This window comes from Pelecanus crispus, chromosome 2 (assembly GCF_030463565.1).
Source record: "Pelecanus crispus isolate bPelCri1 chromosome 2, bPelCri1.pri, whole genome shotgun sequence".
In the NCBI taxonomy this organism is placed as follows: Eukaryota; Metazoa; Chordata; class Aves; order Pelecaniformes; family Pelecanidae; genus Pelecanus; species Pelecanus crispus.
This window is the reverse complement of record NC_134644.1, coordinates 176,121,997-176,134,920: the sequence shown is the minus strand read 5'-3', so window position 1 is coordinate 176,134,920 and position 12,924 is coordinate 176,121,997. Positions and strand designations below refer to the sequence as shown.

Sequence of the window (12,924 nt, the reverse complement as noted above, 5' to 3'; positions counted from 1 at the left end):
TATTTACCATTTCCTCAAACTTTATGTTATCCTTGAACTCTACTAGACTGTTTACTGATTACATAAATATTTTACTGAACTCCTGAGCAGCACTGGAGAAAGACTCAATTGCTGGTAAGTCTGACAAAAATTAGCATTATTAATACCGTCTCTTTAATGACTGGTACTAATAAATTACTATTTCATTAACTACCTAATGCAAGATCTGTTAATTTAGCATAATGTAGGATTTTAATCACATTTCAGAAAGCATTTATTTAGATGATTTGGAGAAGTTGAGGCTTACTATAATAAGTATACTTACACGTTCACCAACCAAAACTGTCTATTTACTTGAATCCCAGAGGGCATACAATTAGATCACGTTTTTTTCCTTTGTATGAATTACCTTGCACTGGCAGCACATGGTTTCATTTGCATTATCCTGGCCTTTCAGCTCACTTGGTTAGGTATTTTCCAAAGTTCCTGGCAATTATCTCTGGATTTAATACTTTCAGTGTTTATTACCACGTACTTTCAGTAAACTTTATGAGAGATCTTATTAATGGTCCTTTGAAAGTAATGAACATTTATTCCCTGAAATGATTTTAGCATATTTATCCAGCTAACAACTGGCCATTAGGGTATGGATTTGTGACCAAATTACTGCAAAGTAAACTAAGTTTGCACAAACATAATGATCCACAGTACCCGCTATACACATTCCTTGTCATGAATGAAAGGCAATTACTTCTTCAACAAAAGTGAACTGTAATACCTTGCCTTTACCACAGGGTATTACAGTAGAGGTACATGCATACAGACAGCTGCTATGAAATTGTTACTCTGTGATGACACACCTGAGTGTACAGCGTTTTTGTGTGCACCCACATCCTTAATCTGAAACTGTATTCAAAATAACATATTTCAAACAATTTTCTCTGTGTAAATTACCGAGATGGCTTTTCCTCACATAAATCCTGATGATTTAGATTATAACCCTAATCCAGAAAGATTATAGTTTTTCCCAATCCCATTCCATGCAGTATACTATACTTTGTATTCCTGTGTACTATCTTCTTTAATATTAAATGTCTGTAATGTAAAAGCCCCTCTGAACATCATCGCATTTCACCTGCCATTTACTCATATCAATTTCTGTATCTTCTTTCTGGTTTCTCTAAATAAAGAGTGAACAAATTCTCAGTCTCTCCAGGCTTCATTCTTGCTATGTCTGAACCCTCTCTTTACTGTATGTTTCTGGGAGAACAGAACATAGAATCAGCTGTCCTGGATCGGATCAAAGGTCCATCAGGCCTAGAAACCCATCCATCTCCCTGTCCTGGTTTCGGCTGGGATAGAGTTAATTTTCTTCCTAACAGCAGGCATAGTGCTGTGTTTTGGATTTAGTAGGAGAAGAATGTTGATAACAGGCTGATGTTTGTAGTTGTTGCTGAGTACTGCTTATGCTAGTCAAGGACTTTTTCAGCTTCCCATGCTCTGCCAGGCGCACAAGAAACTGGGAGGGGGCACAGCCAGAATAGTTGATCCAAACTGACCAAAGGGCTATTCCATACCATATGACGTCATGCTCAGTATATAAACTGGGGGGGGTTGGCCGGGGAGCAGCGATCGCTGCTCGGGAACTGTCTGGGTATCGGTCGGCGGGTGGTGAGCAATTGCATTGTGCATCACTTGCTTCGTGTATCATTATTATTATTATCATTATTATACTGTTACTATTAGCATTACTATTTTACTTTATTTCAATTATTAAACTGTTCTTATCTCAGCCCAGGAGTGTTTCTCACTCTTACTCCTCCAATTCTCTCCCCCATCCCATCGGGGTAGGGGGAGTGAGTGAGCGGCTGCGTGGTGCTTAGTTGCTGGCTGGGGCTAAACCACGACAGTCCTTTTTGGCGCCCAACGTGGGGCAATACAGCAGAAGAAGTTTTTGAGAAGGGAAAGAAAATAGTCCAAATCCTTCTGAAGGCTGGTTTTGCCATAAAACAGAGTAAGGTCAAGGGGCCTGCACAGGAGATCCAGTTTTTAGGAATAAAATGGCAAGATGGACGTCGTCAGATCCCAATGGATGTGATCAACAAAATAACAGCTATGTCCCCACCAACTAGCAAAAAGGAAACACAAGCTTTCTTAGGCGTTGTGGGGTTTTGGAGAATGCATATTCCAAATTACAGCCAGATCGTAAGCCCTCTCTATCAAGTGACCCGGAAGAAGAACGAATTCAAATGGGGCCCTGAGCAACAACAAGCCTTTGAACAAATTAAACGTGAGATAGTTCATGCAGTAGCCCTTGGGCCAGTCCGGGCAGGGCAGGATATTAAAAATGTGCTCTACACCGCAGCCGGGGAGAATGGCCCTACCTGGAGCCTCTGGCAGAAAGCACCAGGGGAGACTCGAGGTCGACCCCTAGGGTTTTGGAGTCGGGGATACAGAGGATCCGAAGCCCGCTACACTCCAACTGAGAAAGAGATACTGGCAGCATATGAAGGGGTTCGAGCTGCTTCAGAAGTGGTTGGTACTGAAGCACAGCTCCTGCTGGCACCCCGACTGCCGGTGTTGGGCTGGATGTTCAAAGGGAGGGTCCCCTCTACACATCATGCAACTGATGCTACATGGAGTAAGTGGGTTGCATTGATCACACAACGGGCTCGAATAGGAAACCCCAGTCGCCCAGGAATCCTGGAAGTGATCATGGACTGGCCAGAAGGAAAAAACATTAGAATATCACCAGAGGAGGAGGTGACACGTGCTGAAGAGGCCCCACTGTATAATAAATTGCCAGAAAATGAAAAGCAATATGCCCTGTTCACTGATGGGTCCTGTCGTCTCGTGGGAAAGCATCGGAGGTGGAAAGCTGCTGTATGGAGTCCTATACGACAAGTCGCAGAAACTGCTGAAGGAGAAGGGGAGTCGAGTCAGTTTGCAGAGGTGAAAGCCATCCAGCTGGCTTTAGATATTGCTGAAAGAGAAAAGTGGCCAGTCCTTTATCTCTATACTGACTCATGGATGGTGGCAAATGCCCTGTGGGGGTGGCTGCAGCAATGGAAGCAGAGCAACTGGCAGCGCAGAGGCAAACCAATCTGGGCTGCCGCATTGTGGCAAGATATTGCTGCCCGGGTAGAGAACCTGGTTGTAAAAGTTCGTCATGTAGATGCTCATGTACCTAAGAGTCGGGCCACTGAAGAACATCAAAACAACCAGCAAGTAGATCAGGCTGCTAAGATTGAAGTGGCTCAGGTGGATTTGGACTGGCAACATAAGGGTGAATTATTTATAGCTCGGTGGGCCCATGATGCCTCAGGCCATCAAGGAAGGGATGCAACGCATAAATGGGCTCGTGATCGAGGGGTGGACTTAACTATGGACAGTATTGCACAGGTTATTCATGAGTGTGAAACATGCGCTGCAATCAAGCAAGCCAAGCAGTTCAAGCCCCTTGGGTATAGTGAACGATGGCTGAAATATAAATATGGGGAGGCCTGGCAGATTGATTACATCACGCTCCCACAGACCCGCCAGGGCAAGCGCTATGTGCTCACCATGGTGGAAGCAACCACTGGATGGCTGGAAACATATCCCGTGCCCCATGCCACCGCCCGGAACACCATCCTGGGCCTTGAAAAGCAAGTCCTGTGGCGACATGGCACCCCAGAAAGAATTGAGTCAGACAACGGGACTCATTTCCGAAACAACCTCATAGACACCTGGGCCAAAGAGCACGGCATTGAGTGGGTGTATCACATCCCTTACCATGCACCAGCCTCCGGGAAAATTGAGCGATACAATGGATTGTTAAAGACTACCCTGAGAGCAATGGGTGGTGGGACGTTTAAACATTGGGATACGCATTTAGCAAAAGCCACCTGGTTAGTCAACACCAGGGGATCTGCCAATCGAGCTGGCCCTGCCCAATCAAAACTTTTACGTACTGTAGAAGGAGATAAAGTTCCTGTAGTGCACATGAAAAATATGCTGGGGAAGACAGTCTGGGTTACTTCCCCCTCTGGCAAAGGCAAACCCATTCGTGGGATTGCTTTTGCTCAAGGACCTGGGTGCACTTGGTGGGTGATGCGAAAGGATGGGGAAGCCCAATGTGTACCTCAAGGGAATTTGATTTTGGGTGAAAATAGCCAATGAACTGAATTGTATAATATTAATTGCTTTATAATACTGTATGTTATCTCTTAACTATATGTTATCTCTTAACTGCATGTTAATATAATAATATAGTAGGTTAATATTAAGTATATAATACTATATATTATGATTGCTATATGCCGCATCAATGGTATTGCAGTAAGAATTGCCCAGCCTAAGGAAAATGAACTTTGATGAAACCATGTTGGAATGAGAACTGACTTCAGCATGCAACAGTCCAACACTGCACACCACCTGTCCTGCTCTGAAAGACTGTGATGACAGATGGAACCCAAAGTCATGGGCTAAATGAACTCAATGGACATTTTAGAGGGATGGGCCATAGACGAAGGGAATGATATCTGTGTGTATATCAAGATAGGGAAAGGGGTGGTGATTAATTGGAACACATTGGAAAGGGGAGGGCCTGTGCATGACGTAGATGGTATAGAATAAGGGGTGGATACTGTCCTGGTTTCGGCTGGGATAGAGTTAATTTTCTTCCTAACAGCAGGCATAGTGCTGTGTTTTGGATTTAGTAGGAGAAGAATGTTGATAACAGGCTGATGTTTGTAGTTGTTGCTGAGTACTGCTTATGCTAGTCAAGGACTTTTTCAGCTTCCCATGCTCTGCCAGGCGCACAAGAAACTGGGAGGGGGCACAGCCAGAATAGTTGATCCAAACTGACCAAAGGGCTATTCCATACCATATGACGTCATGCTCAGTATATAAACTGGGGGGGGTTGGCCGGGGAGCAGCGATCGCTGCTCGGGAACTGTCTGGGTATCGGTCGGCGGGTGGTGAGCAATTGCATTGTGCATCACTTGCTTCGTGTATCATTATTATTATTATCATTATTATACTGTTACTATTAGCATTACTATTTTACTTTATTTCAATTATTAAACTGTTCTTATCTCAGCCCAGGAGTGTTTCTCACTCTTACTCCTCCAATTCTCTCCCCCATCCCATCGGGGTAGGGGGAGTGAGTGAGCGGCTGCGTGGTGCTTAGTTGCTGGCTGGGGCTAAACCACGACACTCCCATAGGGACTAAGAGCAGAAAACACATAGGGACAGGCCAAGGATTTATGATGCTTCACCAGCTTCTCTAAGCCAATTCTAGCTACTTGAGGCTCAAGAACCTCCTGACCCAGATACACTTTAACAACTGTAGATAGCTTCAAAGGATTTTGCTATCATAAACTCCCACAGAGTTTCCCTAAACCCATATAAAATTTCAGCATCTACAACAGCCAGAGGCAAGGAGTTCTACAGCTCAGCAATACAGTCAAGAATAGTCTCCTTCTCTTTTGAATCTGCTGCTTGGACTTTGTTATTTTTGCTTTGCGTAGGAAAGTCAACATCTGTTGACCCTTGTTGTGCCACTCTGATTTTATACATCTGTCTACTCTCCCATCACTCATCACCTTTCTAAATGGAGAACCCTAACTTATTCAGCTCTTGCTTTTATGGAAACCGTACTGTGCCTCTGATGATCCTCTAGTCTATTCTCTTCTCTCAATTTGTTTCACTCAACTGTATTCTTTTTTGAGATGGTGGGACTGGGGCTGCAAGACGGAAGTGAAATACAGCTTTATATACAGTGTTTACATTCTGTTCCTTTCCTAATATGCCATTTGCTTTTTGATCACTAAGGAGCAGTGAGCATCCTGCTGATTCATAGGACAGGATTACTATGCTTTGTGTTTTTTTTCTTTTAGTCCTGCTGTTGCTGAACTGCCCTAGTGACAACCAATTGATTTTCCTGAATCCCAAGAGGCTACAGGCAAACAGCCTTGCTGGCTTGGTTGAATATACAGTTACAGTAAAAGACTTTGATGAAGGGTCTGAATTCCATTGTACCAGATGAAGTACCAGCAATTATTAAATTGGTTCTTGCTTAAGACAGACTCATAATTTAGGCCCCATTAGGCATGATAAACAGATGAAAGAGAAAAATGAGCCGAGCGGTCCAAAGGAACGACTGGGAGATGCGCAAATTTAGCATTGTACATATAATCAGTTGTGGAATCAAGTGGTCTGTAGGCACTGTACTACAGATAGCTTCTATAGGGACATTTGAAAAACAAATTTTTGAAGGAGTTTCTTAACATAAGAAGAAGCATGGGAGAACCCATCACAATGCCTAAAAGACAGGCAAAGTAACTGGCATCAGACAGACAAAGAAAAAATCTGTTAAGGAACTATGTGCTTGATCCATGCACTCCACCATGAAGAGCACGTGGACCAAGATGGAACGTTTGTGAATTTATTTTTACAGGGATTCCAGACTAGCTTTCATTTACAATCTGACAAGTCACCACACTGACTCCCGTCTTCTCCATACAAGCCCTGCAGTACTTTGCATTTACTGTTCCTCTGATTTTGCAGTCACTGAGAATTGGTATTTCATGAAGTCAGGAAAAAGGCATTGATCCACAGTGTCTTCCCTCCACGTGTTCTAGAAGGCTGTTATCATTATTTGGCATTTCATGCAGTTCTCTGCTATCCTAAGCAATCATTTCATAGAATCATGTTCATCAATTTAGAAGTACCAAGAACACCAGTCATGATCAGAACCTTACCATATTAGATAATGAGTGAACCAAAACTGCAAACTTTAGTTCCTTCCCAAGAAATCCTTTCTCTAAGTATAGTAGATGGGATAACGATGAACACAGACAGGTACAGAGAAGGCTATAGAAAGAAACAAGCATTCAGTACACCAGCTCTTTAGAACTTACTTTTTAGCATGCTAATATGGGATAGTTGGTTTTTTTCAGGAGAAAGCTGAAGGAGGAAAAGAAGGTAGGCTTTGTAGCTGTTCATGAGTAACTCCTCCCATGCTTAGGGGCAGTGGATAAAGGAGAGCACGAAGGAGCTTGTTGAAAACTTAACAAGTGGGAGATGAAGGCTGATATAATGGGCTGATGAGAAGCAGGATGCAATCTCTCAGCAGCAAAGGTGTCCTCCGCCCATCTGCCTGGGCTTTCCCGAAGACAGTGGGTTGGCTGCTACTGTGCCAATGCACCTCTGCACAGGGAGCACCAACGCAATCTCTCCCCTCCTCAGCCAAAAAAACATTAGCAGAGGAGAAACAGGAGGAGAGAAAGGAACATGCAGCTATCTGTGTGCAATTATCAAGAGCTTTTTTTGAGGAGGGAGTCTCCAATGGAAATTACCCTTTGGCTTGGCCTGAGGCCTGCTTCTGTTCACATTGGTGTAATTGGGAGTGACTTTACTAGCTTTGATACTTATCAAAAGCATTAGGTTTTTGTGATCTGCAAAAGCTATCAGACCCTCTTAATATTGGAAAGAGTAAGTAGTAATGTGATCACAGTCTACAACTATCTCTGCACAGAAAAACATTCAACCATAAGGGAATGTTTAATGTAGACAGAGCAGGGAAAAGCAACTGACAGGTGAAGCTAGATGTAAAAATTCTTTCTTCACCTCTGGATTAACACTAAGAGCAGAAACTGGGAAAAGTATAGACCTGTTGGACTGTACATCATTTGCTGCCTGTCCATATTATGTTCCATTTCAATGGACTTTAACTTTTTTTTTTCTAAAAGAGTATCATGAAATTCTAGTTTCAGCTGTGCTGAGTGGATGATCACCACGAACCCCTACAGATTAAAAAATAATCAAAAGGACTGCATTTTTCTTGATTCTTTGTGCCAGGTGTGAATCAAGAGCAATGGACTGTATTTACCCAGTCTAAGCAAAAGGAAACTGGCTCAATATTTCCTTTCTCTCTCATCTGCTGCTCCCTGATGTCAGCCCCTGCTGATGTCTCAGCACCTCAGGCTGGCTCTATCTTCCTTCCCAATGCTGACTCCAGTGCTTGTTGTTACGTGTTTTGCCTGCACAGCAAGTTCCCAGACTGCCTCGCTCAGATGATCACTTCCCTGGCTGGACCTGCTTCTCTGCTTCAAGACACTCCCAAAAGCTGAGGCCTTAGTAGGGCTGCACGCCAGCAGCGGGAACTGCCAGAGAGGAAGCGAGGTTGTATCACTCCGGCTGGAAAGGGCTAGTAAGATACGATCTCTGCCTGAGACCCCATGCTTATGTGCAAGTAGAGGCACAATTTGCTGGGCTTAAACACCTTGTCTTTTCATTGCTCTGGATACCAGCAAGAAGAGAAAGGCAACACAGACAGAAGAATTTACTTCAGCCTGCTGGACTCCACAGACAGCCACAACCCCCCCCCCCCGTGCTATTAACATTTGAAGGACTTCCAAGCCCTGATCAAGAAATGACTCAAAGTGATTTTGAGAGTCAAAGCAGCAGCAAGTGGTACATCCAAGAGAAAATTATAAAGCAGTGATTTCCAAACAGTGGTCCAGCGGGCAGGAGCGCGTGGGCCCCAGCTGGCCCAATGCACCATGTTCAATGACATCGGTTACATCTCTGATGGTGGGCTGTGAAAAATTTTCAGGTTTCCAAAATGTCTAAAGCCCCTGAAGTTTAGAAATCAATTATTTTTAAAAAATTATTTGGCCTGATAAAATAGAAAAGATTATATGAAAAGAGGTTGATAATATTCTGGAAGGGTCAGTTTTAGGAGAGGACAGTAATGCCTAAGGTAAAACTACTTGAGCAGACATTGTGACAATAAGACATGGAAAATGTTGGTTTGCTCTCAAGAAAATGTTGTACTAGGTAAATGATTTGGGGAGGGACCTGTCTCCTGGGATATGGTTTAAGGTGTGGGGTTTTTTTAATTCTGCATTGTGTGATGGAGGGACAGCTGGTACCTTCTAATCCTGCTGCAGCAGACTGAATAACCTATATTAAGTGACAGATACACTCACCCTTCCCAGAAGCTACTGCTACATGTGCTAGCTTTCTGTACTAAGGATTGGACTTCTACTGAGAAAGGATCTCTCAGTTGAAGGCCTCTCACTTGCCAATCTCACAGTGATGTGCCTGTAGCACTTTCAGTTTTCAAGTGTACCCCAGAATTTCCTGGTTTAGCCATAGCACATTGCCATGGAAATTTTACAACAGCTATGGCAAAGGATGTGGATACCTTTCTATTAACTACTCTTCTCACCAAGCAAGGCTTAGATATGTTCCCCAGAACAGCATGGTGAAATGTAGGTAATAGTATGAATTAGACCCTTTCTCAGCCACAACTGTGCCTGCTAAGGCTTCACAACAATTATTTTTCCTCTTTCGATTTTCCTTTCTGTATTTTCTGCTGAAGTGTCTCTGTGTTCTCATTCTCAATGTTCTCTCAGTTTTGGGCTGTAGGCTCAAAGCCTGGGTTACTGTTAAAATTTCTGTTTGGAAGATGAAAATATGGAATTTGTTATTCCTGTTACAATGTCATGTATATCACCCCCAGGCCTCTTCTTTCAGTCATCTGATCAGCCTCTATTCATCACCCTATGGTAAAGCATCTGAGTGAATGTGATCCCACTCTTTACTCCAGATGGTCTTATATGGATCTCAGTCCTATCATTTTTAAAAAATAGTATGTCTGCCTGCTGTAGTCTAGGAGTTTCACTCCATCTGAAATCATGGTCATCAGATAAGAAATTGCTTCAATTAATTTAATCAATTCATTCACTGAGCTTCCAGAGATTACAACTTTATCTTCTGTATTACTATCTTTGTCAGCTGACCCTATGAACTGGCATAATAAACTCTTTCTGTGTCTGTGGTGAGTAGTAGATGTACTGAATGCATGTGGCAGAGTAGAACTGGGAGCCTGGTCAGCACCTCAGAACAACTACTGGACTCCCACTCACCCTTGCTTATTAATCAGTGCAAGGGATGCCACAAAATATGTTTTGCTGGAGAATCATGAAATTAGCCAGGTGTTCAGAATGTCCAGGGGATCTTCCTAGAGGCCAGAGGAAGGGAAAAGTAGCAGAAAAATTACATGTTGTAATTTTCCTTGTGAAGCGGTTATTGAGACAGCATGTCAGCATGTCAACCTTAACTGTCCGATGCAATAAAGGGTATGGAGTGGCATGTGTGAATCCAACCTGCAGAGAGTCACTAGGGCAAAACCTGATGTTTACAGCTACTGAAAAATGAAATGTGATGCTGTGTGCAAAAGGGGCCTCTTACAGAGAGTAGGTTACCTGAAGAGATAGAATCATAGAATCATTTAGGTTGGAAAAGACTGTTAAGATCATTGAGTCCAATGGTTAACCTAACACTGCCAAGTCCACCACTAAAACATGTCCCTAAGTGCCATCTTAGGGACATCTACGATAGCAACGCTCACGCCAAGCTTACTCTCTTTCCATCAATCCCTTTCCTTGGATTTTTACTTACTCCGTAGCAGGTATAAGGAATTCTAAAACAGAGAACTTCAAGAAAAGGTCCAACAGTGTAAGGTATAATTTGGAGAAGGAGAACTGCATGGTGCCCTTGACTTTTACTTTCCCCCACATCCTGATTTTAGAAATGCACTCATGAAACTCCTTTTCCTCACTAGGGCTACAAAAATCCAGCCAAATGGGGCCTGATAAGCAGTCCAAAAGTGTTCCATTTAACCATAAAATACAAAGAAGTCCAAGGTTTGGAGGTGAATTTCAGTTGCTTGGGAAGTTGTGATTGCCTGAAAAATGATGTATAGAACACAGGTGTCTCTGTCCTCAGCCATGACACTGCTCTGGCACAATCATACCAGACTGTGGTATGTGGCATTTTCACTTTTCCCTTTGACATGCAATTTTCCCTACAACCACAAAAAAAGCATAACTTTTTTTCCCTCATAATACTATTATTTCCACTGCCAGGTGTCAGCAGATACAACTCTTAGTCCCTCAAATACAACTCTAAAGTCCCTCAGATAAATGGGAGTTAGGCCAAAATGAAAAAAAAAAAAAAATTCTTACCCCAAACTGCAGCCCTTCTGTGGCCTTGTAATAGGGTGAAGGCATGCTATGTTTTTTCTGTCATCTTGCCTCTTCATCCAAGGAAAACACATGCTATTGTGGGCTGTGCAAGGGGATCCTGGGCCACCAGTGTTGCACTGCCGTAATTGTCACTGCTCTGTTTTGGGGCTAGAGTTGTTACTCGTATGTTTGGCCTCTATCACAGCTGAGCTTATTGCAACTTTCATGAATTAGATGTTTTCAGCAGAAGGATCCTATTGGCACTTCTGTCCCTTTACAAGTGCCTCCTCCCCTTCTAACTGTTTTAGAAGATAGAGAACCTCGGTCCTCAGGCCAGACAAAAGCCATAATTGACCTCTGTTGACCTTAGTCCATTTAGAGTGATGGGAACACAAGACCTTCCTCTCTGCTCACGCACAAAACCTGAGGTCTGTCAGACAGGCTCACATCTGTGGAAAAAAATTAATGAGTATATGCCCGTGTGCCTGTACACACGTGTCCACACTCATCTGTCTGTGCTTTTGCATGTACGTGCATGAATGTCTGTGTCGCTGCTTGCAGGCCATGTCGGCAGACAGCTACACACCCATGCGTGCGGAGTGAGGTCAAAGCAAGTAAAGGCGCAGTGGGCCTCAGGAGCTGTTTCTTGGCTCTTAGCCTACTGCAGACCTTGGCCTTTCCAGCGCTACCACCAGTGAAGTCCTCTTTGTCCCAGTCTCTTGAACACACATCCCTACAGTGTTTCCTATCCAAGGCGAAGGCCAGCTCAGGCTCTATCATGGGAAGCTGAGTCAGGCTGCAAGAGCTCTTCCCGAAGACAGGGATAAGTTCGGAAATATCCACTCCTTGGGGCTTTCTCAAAGGAGATGGGACACAAGTTCGGTGAAGCGTTCCCTAAGCAGTTTCGATCAGGCTACCTGAGGACTGACAGGTCTCTTCCCTCACCAGCCACAATGCCTGCTGCCCGTGCTGGGACATTCTCCCTCCCCCTTTCCCTGTACCGTCTCCTCCTGGGACTCTCCTTCCTCCCATGAGCGCAGTCATGGGGTGGCTGGGCGCTCCTGCTACTGGAGCCTTTCTGCGTTGAAGCAGCCATCGCCTGCCAACAAACTGCCTGCAGAATTCCCTGCCCCAGATCCCAGGCGCCCAGCCCCGCGCAGAGCAGCAGGACAGGACCTCCCCAGCCCTTGCCCACCACCTCACACGGCCATTCCAGTACCCCAGGAGGCGCCGGCACTTCTCCTACCTTCCCAGGTGAGCCAGGGCAGGTGGTGGGTCGTGCTCTCCGGCTCTCTGGTCCCCTGGACGTGCCTGCAGCCTGATTCACGGGCACCTCCGAGCCAGCGAGAATCAAGCTCCACCCAGGGCAGAGGGTGAGTAAGAGCGAGAGAAAGGCAAACTCCGGAGAGTTATTCCCTCCCCAGGATTGCAGGGGAGCCAGAGATAAGGGCTGCACATTCCTGAGCCGCAGGCAGCCTCTCCCTTCCCGTCTGCCCTGAGCCTGTCAGACCAGCTCGGGCCTGGCTGCAGAGCAGGCCTGGGAGCGGGCTCAGTGCTGGCAGCCAGGCGTGGACCCTGGCCGCCAGCCCCAGGCTCGCCCCGGCAACCTCAGCTGGGAAGGAGGGTTTGGGCTCATCGGGGACTTCTCATTCTCTGGGGTCCATTTTGGGGAGAGAGCGGTGCGCTGCAGCAGTAGCTCCCGGGCAATGGCACCATTGCAGCAGGAGTGCTCAGGGTGCAGCCACCCCATGCCTTCCTCTTCCACAGCAGTGTACTGGCGAGCTTGTGAAAGGTACCTGTGCCCCCCCCTCCGTGGGGGTGCCATGCCAAGGGTACCTGAGGCCATACCTGTGCCCCCCCCTCCGTGGGGGTGCCGTGCCAAGGGTACCTGAGGCCATACCTGTGCCCCCCCCTCCCTGGAGGT

General features: G+C 45.2%; 1 protein-coding gene across 1 annotated transcript in view; it reads right to left on the bottom strand.

The window, feature by feature from the left end:
- FAM83H (family with sequence similarity 83 member H) overlaps positions 1–12,458 on the bottom strand; it is a 34,764-nt gene extending 22,306 nt beyond the window's left edge. The window contains exon 1 of the mRNA XM_075706301.1: positions 12,247–12,458. The gene's annotated coding sequence lies outside the window, so the exon portion shown is untranslated. The remainder of the gene's footprint in view (positions 1–12,246) is intronic.
- Between the last annotated feature and the right edge of the window lie 466 nt (positions 12,459–12,924).